Source organism: Trachypithecus francoisi, unplaced genomic scaffold, assembly GCF_009764315.1.
Source record: "Trachypithecus francoisi isolate TF-2019V2 unplaced genomic scaffold, Tfra_2.0 Lachesis_group7, whole genome shotgun sequence".
NCBI classification, from domain to species: Eukaryota; Metazoa; Chordata; class Mammalia; order Primates; family Cercopithecidae; genus Trachypithecus; species Trachypithecus francoisi.
This window is the reverse complement of record NW_022681472.1, coordinates 25328839-25338336: the sequence shown is the minus strand read 5'-3', so window position 1 is coordinate 25338336 and position 9498 is coordinate 25328839. Positions and strand designations below refer to the sequence as shown.

Genomic DNA, 9498 nt, shown 5'->3' with positions numbered 1-9498 from the left:
GTGTCTGTTCATATCCTTTGCCTACTTTTTGATGGAGTTGTTTGTTTTTTTCTTGTAAATTTGTTTAAGTTCTCTGTAGATTCTGGATATTATCCCTTTGTCAGATGGATAAATTGCAAAAATTTTCTCCCATTTTGTAGGTTGTCTGTTCACTTTGATGATAGTTTCTTTTGCTGTGCAGAAGCTGTTTAGTTTCATTAGATGCCATTTGTCTATTTTGGCTTTTGTTGCCATTGCTTTTGGTGTTTTAGTCATGAAGTCTTTGCCCAAGCCTATGTCCTGAATGGTATTGCCTAGGTTTTCTTCTAGGGTTTTTATGGTTTTAGGTCTAACATTTAAGTCTTTAATCCATCTTGAGTGAATTTTTGTGTAAGGTGTAAGGAAGGGATCCAGTTTCAGCTTTCTACTTATGGCTAGCCAGTTTTCCCAGCACCATTTATTAAATAGGGAATCCTTTCCCCATTTCTTGTTTTTATCAGGTTTGTCAAAGATCAGATGGTTGTAGATGTGTGGTGTTATTTCTGAGGCCTCTGTTCTGTTCCATTGGTCTATATATATGTTTTGATACCAGTACCATGCTGTTTTGCTTGCTGTAGCCTTGTAGCATAGTTTGAAGTCAGGTAGCATGATGATCCAGCTATGTTCTTATTGCTTAGGATTGTCTTGGCTATATGGGCTTTTTTTGGTTCCATAAGAACTTTAAAGTAGTTTTTTTCCAATTCTGCAAAGAAAGTCTTTGGTAAATTGATGGGGATAGCATTGAATCTATAAATTACCTTGGGCAGTATGGCCATTTTCAGGATATTGGTTCTTCCTGTCCATGAGCATGGAAAGTTCTTCCTTTTGTTTGTGTCCTCTTTTATTTCATTGAGCAGTGGTTTGTAGTTCTCCTTGAAGAGGTCCTTCACATCCCTTGTAAGCTGGATTCCTAGGTATTTTATTCTCTTTGTAGTAGTTGTGAATGGGAGTTCACTCATGATTTGGATCTCTGTTTGTCTGTTCTTGGTGTATAGGAATGCTTGTGATTTTTGCACATTGATTTTGTATCGTGAGACTTTGCTGAAGTTGCTTATCAGCTTAAGGAGATTTTGGGCTGAGACAATGGGGTTTTCTAAATGTACAATCACGTCATCAGCAAACAGGGAGAATTTGACTTCCCTTTTCCTGACTGAATACCATTTATTTCTTTCTCTTGCCTGATTGCCCTGACCACAACTTCCAACACTATGTTGAGTAGGAGTGGTGAGAGAAGGCATCCTTATCTTGTGCGGGTTTTCAAAGAGAATGCTTCCAGTTTTTGCCCATTCAGTATGATATTGGCTGTGGGTTTGTCATAAATAGCTCTTATTATTTTGAGATATGTTCCATTGATACCTAGTTTATTGAGAGTTTTTAGCATCAAAGGTTGTTGAATTTTGTCGAAGGCTTTTTCTGCATCTGTTGAGATAATCATGTGGTTTTTGTCATTGGTTCTGTTTATGTGATGGATTACAATGTTTATTGATTTGCGTATGTTGAACCAGCCTTACATCCCAGGGATGAAACCATCTTGATCATGATGGATAAGCTTTTTGATGGCCTGCTGGATTGCGTTTGCCAGTATTTTATTGAGGATTTTCACATTGATGTTCATTAGGGATGTTGGCCTAAGATTCTCTTTTTTTTTGTTGTGTCTCTGCCAGGCTTTGGTATCAATATGATGCTGGCCTCATAAAATGAGTTAGGGAGGATTCCCTCTTTTTCTATTGATTGGAATAGCTTCAGAAGGAATGGTACCAGCTCCTCCTTGTACCTCTGGTAGAATTCGGCTGTGAATCTATTTTGTCCTGGGCTTTTTTTGGTTGGTAAGCTATTAATTATTGCCTCGATTTCAGAAACTGTTATTGGCCTATTCAGAGATTCAACTTCTTGATTTAGTCTTGGGAGGGTGTATGTGTCTAGGAATTTGTCCATTTCTTCTAGAGTTTCTAGTTTATTTGCATAGAGGTGTTTACTGTATTCTCTGATGGTAGTTTGTATTTCTGTGGGATCAGTGGTGATATCCCCTTTATCATTTTTTATTTCATCTGTTTGATTCTTCTCTCTTTTCTACTTTATTAGTCTGGCTAGGGGTCTATCTATTTTGTTTATGTTTTCAAAAATCCAGCTCCTGGATTCATTGATTTTTTTGAAGGTTTTTTTGTGTTTCTATCTCCTTTAGTTCTGCTCTGGTCTTAGTTATTTCTTGTCTTCTGCTAGCTTTTGAATTTGTTTGCTCTTACTTCTCTAGTTCTTTTAATTGTGACGTTAGGGTGTCGATTTTAGATCTTTCCTGCTTTCTCTTGTGGGCATTTAGTGCTATAAATTTCCCTCTACACGCTGCTTTAAATGTGTCCCAGAGATTCTGGTATGTTGTGTCTTTGTTCTCATTGGTTTCAAAGAACATCTTTATTTCTGCCTTCATTTCATTATGTACCCAGTAGTCATTCAGGAGCAGGTTGTTCAGTTTCCATGTTGTTATACAGTTTTGAGTGAGTTTCTTAATCCATGTGTTCTAATTTGATTGCACTGTGGTCTGAGAGACAGTTTGTTGTGATTTCTGTTCTTTTACATTTGCTGAGGAGTTTTTTTTTTTTTTTTTTTTTTTGGTGGCGTCTCACTCTGTCACCTAGGCTGGCATGCGGTGGCATGATCTTGGTTCACTGCAGCCTCAGCCTCCTGAGTTCAAGCGCTTCTCCTGCCGCAGCCTCCTGAGTAGCTGGGATTATAGGGATGCGCCACCATGCCCAACTGATTTTATTTGTATTTTTAGTAGAGATAGGGTTTCTCCATGTTGGTCAGCCTGGTCTTGAACTGCTGACTTCAGGTGATCCACCCACCTCAGCCTCCCAAAGTGCTGGGATTACAGGCATGAGCCACCGCCTCTGGCCACTAAGGAGTGTTTTACTTCCATTCATGTGGTCAATTTTAGAATAAGTGTGATGTGGTGCTGAGAAGAATGTATATTTGTTGATTTGGGGTGGAGAGTTCTGTAGATGTCTATTAGGTCTCCTTGGTCCAGAGCTGAGTTAAAGTCCTGATATCCTTGTTAATTTTCTGTCTCGTTGATCCAATATTGACAGGGGGGTGTTAAAGTCTCCCATTATTATTCTGTGGGAGTCTAAGTCTCTTTGTAGGTCTCTAAGAACTTGCTTTATGAATCTGGGTGCTCCTGTATTGGGTGTATATATATTTAGGATAGTCAGCTCTTCTTGTTACATTGATCCCTTTACCACTATGTAATGGCCTTCTTTGTCTCTTTTGACCTTTGTTGGTTTAAAGTCTGTTTTATCAGAGACTAGGATTGCAACCCCTGCTTTTTTTTTGCTTTCCAAATGTGCTTGATGGATCTTTCTCCAATCTCTTATTTTGAGCCTATGTGTGTCTTTGCATGTGAGATGGGTCTCCTGAATACAGCACACCAATGGGTCTTGACTCTATCCAATTTGCCAGTCTGTGTCTTTTAATTGGGGCATTTAGCCCATTTACATTTAAGGTTAATATTGTTATGTGTGAATTGGATCCTGTCATTATGATGCTAGCTGGTTATTTCACCCTTTATTTGATGCAGTTTCTTCATAGCATTGATGGTCTTTACAATTTGGCATGTTTTTGCAGCGGCTGTACCAGTTGTTCCTTTTCATGTTTAGTGCTTCCTTCAGGAGCTCTTGTAAGGTAGGTCTGGTGGTGACAAAATGTCTCAGCATTTGCTTGTCTGTAAAGGATTTTATTTCTCCTTCACTTATGAAGCTTTGTTTGGCTGGATATAAAATTCTGAGTTGAAAATTCTTTTCTTTAAGAATGTTGAATATTGGCCCCCACTCACTTCTGGCTTGTAGGGTTTCTTCTGAGAGATCTGCTGTTAGTCTGATGGGCTTCCCTTTGTGGGTAACCCGACTTTTCTCTCAGGCTGCCCTTAACATTTTTTCCTTCATTTTAGCCTTGGTGAATCTGACGACTATGTGTCTTGAGGTTGCTCTTCTCAAGGGGTATCTTTGTGGTGTTCTTTGTGTTTCCTGAATTTGAATGTTGGCCTGCCTTGCTAGGTTGGGGAAGTTCTCCTGGATAATATCCTGAAGAGTGTTTTCTAACTTGGTTCCATTCTCCCCATCACTTTCAGGTACAGCAATCAAACGTAGATTTGATCTTTTCACATAGTCTCATATTTCTTGGAGGCTTTGTTTGTTCCTTTTCATTCTTTTTTATCTAAGTTTATTTCTTCTGGGTGCAGTGGCTTATGTCTGTAGTCCCCGCGACTCAGGAGGCTGAGGCAGGAGGATCTCTTGTGGACAGGATTTTGAGGTCAGCCTGAGCAACATAGGGAGACCTTGTCTCTATATTTTTAAAAATCTTAAAAAAGAGTTTGCTTCAGTTTCACACTTCATTATTTGTAATATCACATACATTTTTAGGATTGTTGTCAAATTTGGGAAAATCTCTGCTAAGATTTTGTCATATGTGAACTGTAACATTTAGAAGGATTTTCTAGCTTAGTACATATAATGGTTAATTCTGTATGTCAACTTGACTGGTCCACGGGGCAGCTAGAAATTTGGACAAACAGTATTCTGAATGTGTCTGTAGGACGTGTCCAGATGAGATGAACCTTTGAATTTGTAAACCAGGTAAAGCAGGTTGCCCTCCCTCATGTGAATGGGCCTCTTCCAACCAACTGAAGGCCCAAATAGAACAAAAAGGCTGAGCAAATGGAAATGCCTCTGACCTGACTGCTTGAGCTGGGACATTAGTCTTTTCCTGCCTCCTACTTGAACTGAAAATTCAGCTCTTCTTGGGTCTTGAGCTTGCCAACTTTCAGACTTGGACTTACAATGTCACCTCCCCTGGTTTTCAGGGATTTGGTCTCTGACCAGAACTACACCATCAGTTCTCCTCAGTCTTGAGTTTGGCAGCTATAGATCTCAGCACCTCTAGGCCTCCTTAATCATGTGAGCCAATTCCTCACAGTATATCTCCTTATACAAATTATATATCTCTATCTCTATCTCTTTATCTGTACCTGTATCTGTTTATCTAGATCTCCTTTAGTTCTGTTTCTCTGGAGAACCCTGACCAATACAGTAGACTTGAAATCTTCTTATTCTTTTTTTTTTTAATAGATGGAATTTTGCTCCGTAGCCCAGGCTGGAGTGCAGTGGCGTGATCTCGGCTCACTGCAACCTCTGCCTCCCGAGTTCAAGCAATTCTCCTGCCACGGCCTCCCGAGTAGCTGGGATTACAGGCATGCACCATCACACCGAGCTAATTTTCATATCTTTAGGATTTCACCATGTTGGCCAGGCTTAGTCTCAAACTCCCAACCTCAGGTAATCCGCCTGCCCTGACCTCCCAAAGTGCTGGGATTACAGGTGTGAACCACCATGTTTGGCCTTAAAATTACTTCTCTATGCATCTGGAAAGAGAAATCCATAACCTGAAATGAGAACTAAGTCTGAATTTTGAGTAAGGTTTTGGATCTTATCCAAAATTTTGTATTGGCAGAGCAAAATCACCCAAGTTCTAAACACTGTCTAAGTATATGCAGTGGCTTGTATAAATTAAAACTTAATTTGGTCTGCCCGATGGGTCGGCCATGGGGGGCGGGAAGTACTTCAGGGCAGCGGAGCCCATGTAGGCCCTGAGGCGCTTGGGCTACGGCCCCAGTGACGGTCAGTCCTATGGCGGCTACTACAGGCCTGGGGTTGGAGACGTGCCAGTGCACCCACCTCCACCCTTATACCCTCTTCATTTCGAACCTCTCCAGCCTCCCATTTCTTGGCGGGTGCGTGGGGGGCGGCCCGGCGGAGACCACTTGGCTGGGAGAAGGTGGAGGAGGCGATGGGTACTATCCCTCTGGAGGCGCCTGGCCAGAGCCTGGTCGAGCCGGAGGAAGCCACCAGTTTGAATTCTTACACAAATGGACCACATGGTCTAACTTACCCCCTGGGCTCTGGGGCAAATACTGCCTCATACTTAGGGGCTTAATGCACCTGGTTATACTCAGACCTGTTACTCCACAGAAGTTACAAATACTTACCGTTCACCTGGCAACAGCCCAACTCCAGTCTCTCGTTGAGTCTATTCTCAGCAGGACTGTCAGACTGAAGTACCCCCTCTTAGGCGGCAGGTTGCAGGGTATCCGGCTTCACAGAACCCTGGAATGACCCTGCCCCATTATTGTTAGGGAGATGGTAATCGTAGTGTTCCACAATCAGGACAAATTGTACCACCACAAGAAGATGCATGGCCTTCTCCTGGTGCTTATGGAATGGGTGGCCGTTATCCTTGGCCTTCGTCAGCACCCACAGCACCACTTGGCAATCTCTACATGACGGGAGGTACTTCACCATGGCATAGCAGTGGCTCTCCTCAGTCATCCCCTACACCCCCACTCCAGCAGCCCAAGGATTCTTCATACCCCTGCAGCCAATCAGATCAAAGCATGAACCGGCACAACTTCCCTTGCAGTGTCCATCAGTATGAATCCTCGGGGACAGTGAACAAGAATGATTCAGATCTTTTGGATTCCCAAGTCCAGTATAGCGCTGAGCCTCAGGTGTATGGTAATGCCACCAGTGACCATCCCAACAGTCAAGATTAAAGTAGCAGTCTTCCTGAAGAATGTGTACCTTCAGATGAAAGTACTCCTCCGAGTATTACAAAACCATGCATGTGCTGGAGAAGGTCCAGTATCTTGAACAAGAAGTAGAAGAATTTGTAGGAAGAAAGATAGACTAAGCATACTGGCTTCTGGAAGAAATGCTAATCAAGAAACTTTTGGAACTGGATTCAGTTGAAACTGGGGACGAGGACTCTGTATGGCAGGCCAGAAAAGAGGCTGTTTGTAAGATTCAGGCCATACTGTAAAAATTAGGAAAAAAAAAATTATGAAAGAATTTAGAACAGAATGGAATCCTGTTACCAACTTGACCAGAAAGAACACTTGATTTGGTTAATTACCCTCTTTTTGAAATGCCTGTTGATGACAAGAAGCAATACATTCCAACTTTCCTTTGATTTTAAACTTGAAAAACTGGCAAGGGAATGGAAGAATATTTTAGTCATGAGTTGTTTTCAGTTTTCAGATGAATGAATGTCATAGGAAACTATGGAGTTACCAATATTGCCAAGTAGACTCACTCCTTCTTAAAAAATTTATGGATATCTGCAAGCTGCTTCTTATCAGCAGGAGGGAAACACATTTTACTTAACAGGCTTATCAGAAACCTACCAGATGAAAGTGGATATAATCTGGGACAAACAGCATGTGTTTTTTTAAACATCTGGATATCTTGTCATAGTTTTATACATTGTGACTGCTTTCAACATACACTTCATGTGTAATTATAGCTTAGACTTTAGCCTTCTTGGACTTCTGTTTTGTTTTGTTATTTGCAATTCACAAATATAGTATTATTCTCTACTTTTTGGTACATTTTGTAGTAATATGTTTAATATAATTATTCAAGAGACTATATTGACAGCCAGATAGTATGGCAGTTCTGAAAGAATTTATATCTTTTCACCACTTGAATATACTGCAATGTGTAGTGAGTAAATTGTCTCCCTTTTTGTATAGATCATTAGGTTAGAGGTTTTTGTTTTTTGTTTTTTGTTTTTTCCACTTCTGCTGTTCATGGTAGTAGTGGAAGGTGAATTTGGAAATGGCATTGAGATAAAATGAAAATGTTTACAGACATTTTTCTTTTTTGCTTTTTTATTGTATTTGGATAAAGATCCACTTGAAAATTATTTGTTTTTTTTTTTTCCCGAAGTGTAATTATGTTTTCACTATTGCTGCTTCTATAGAGGGCATTGTGATAGAGAGATACAGATGAAACAGTAAATGCCACAGCGAGTAGAAATGATGACTACAAAAAGTAATAATTATGATTACTTGGTGATATCATTCTCCATCTGAAATATTAGTTTCACCTATGAGCAGATTTCATCTCAGTTTATAGTTAAAAACAGTGAGGGTAAAAGGGGATTCATAGTCAGGGAATGAATCAGCCGTAGTTAGAGTGGGAAATTATTATTTTCTTCATTTAAAGGTAGATTTTATGTTTATCTTTACTTCCCTAAATTGCATAAGATAAAATTGCCTATTTGATAAAAAGACACTTATTACCATTATTAACAGTCATTTTAGACCCTAATTTAAGAAAAGGGATATTGAAAGGGTCTTTGTTGACTTTGCTTGGGTAGCTCTATGCTGTTAGATAGAAGAGACTTAGGTAAATAACTTTTTATGTCTGAGTTGAGTACACAGTATTGGTTCTTGGAAAAACAGCTGTTTCTTCATAAGATACCCAAGTGATAATTTTTTTCCCTTAGACTGTCAGGCCTATGAGTAAATACTAAATATATTAGCTGTCTCCATTCATAAACCAAACCAACACAAATGTATTATATGAGGAGAGGAAATGTAGTAAAAATACTGGCTGGGTCTTATGGTTGGGATGAGTAATTTTATAAGATAATATGGTGATAGTTTTATTCTAGGATTTCATTTTTGGCCTAATATAGGAATGTTTTTAAAAAAGGCTTTTCCATGAAAATTAGAAATTTATACTTGAGATTAAAAGTCTAGAAGGGGGAGGACCTTACAGCTAAGTTATGAGTAAGACAATGAATAATTCAGAAGAGAGCACTACTCTTTTACTGACTGAGTGCCCAAGATGCCAATTTCCATGAAGTCTTGATTACATATATGTACACATATTATGCACATATATACATATGTGTGTGTTTTTTAACTTTTTAGTTTTTGAGATAATTTTAGACTTACAGAAGAGTTGTAAAAAAGTAGAGTTTTTGTATACTCTGCACCCACCTTGCCCTTGTATTAACATCTTACATAACAATAGAACATTTGTTAAAATTAAGAAATTAACCTTGATGTAATACTAACTAAGTATAAAGTTTAAAAAGCAGAGATTTTAGTTTTTTCACTAATGTCCTTCTACTGTTCCAAGACCCAGCCTTGCATTTAGCTGTCATGTCTATGCTGTGTCTTCCAGTCTGTGACAGTGTATCACAACAGGGGATACCTGATGTTGTAATGTATTTCCAGTGTTGTTAACCTTGATCACTATGCTAAGGTGGTGTCTGCTAGGATTTGCTACTGTAAACGTATTGTGTTTTCCTTGTAATTATTGAATATGTGATGGAGATACCCTGAGACTATGCAAATGTCCCGTTTCTGCTTAAACTTTTGCTCATTTTACTATTCATTGGCAGATCTTGCTTGTGGCATTTACTACTGTGGTGTTCTAATGCTGATTTTCTATTTCTCTCAATCCCTCTACATTTATTAACTGGAATTCTTCTGTAAGGAAGAGCTATCACTTCTGGATTTACATTTTTAATTATAAGAAGATATTCAGGATAAGTATAGATTTAGAACTTAAAAATGTCAAATCATGTTAAAATTATTCCAAATACCAATATTGAAGAAAACCAAGTTGGTAATCTATCTCA

At 39.2% G+C, this 9498-nt stretch overlaps 1 pseudogene; it reads left to right on the top strand.

Annotated features, from left to right (window-relative positions):
• Nucleotides 1–5644: 5644 nt before the first annotated feature.
• LOC117079464 lies at nucleotides 5645–6906 on the top strand (annotated as a pseudogene).
• The last annotated feature ends 2592 nt before the right edge of the window (nucleotides 6907–9498 follow it).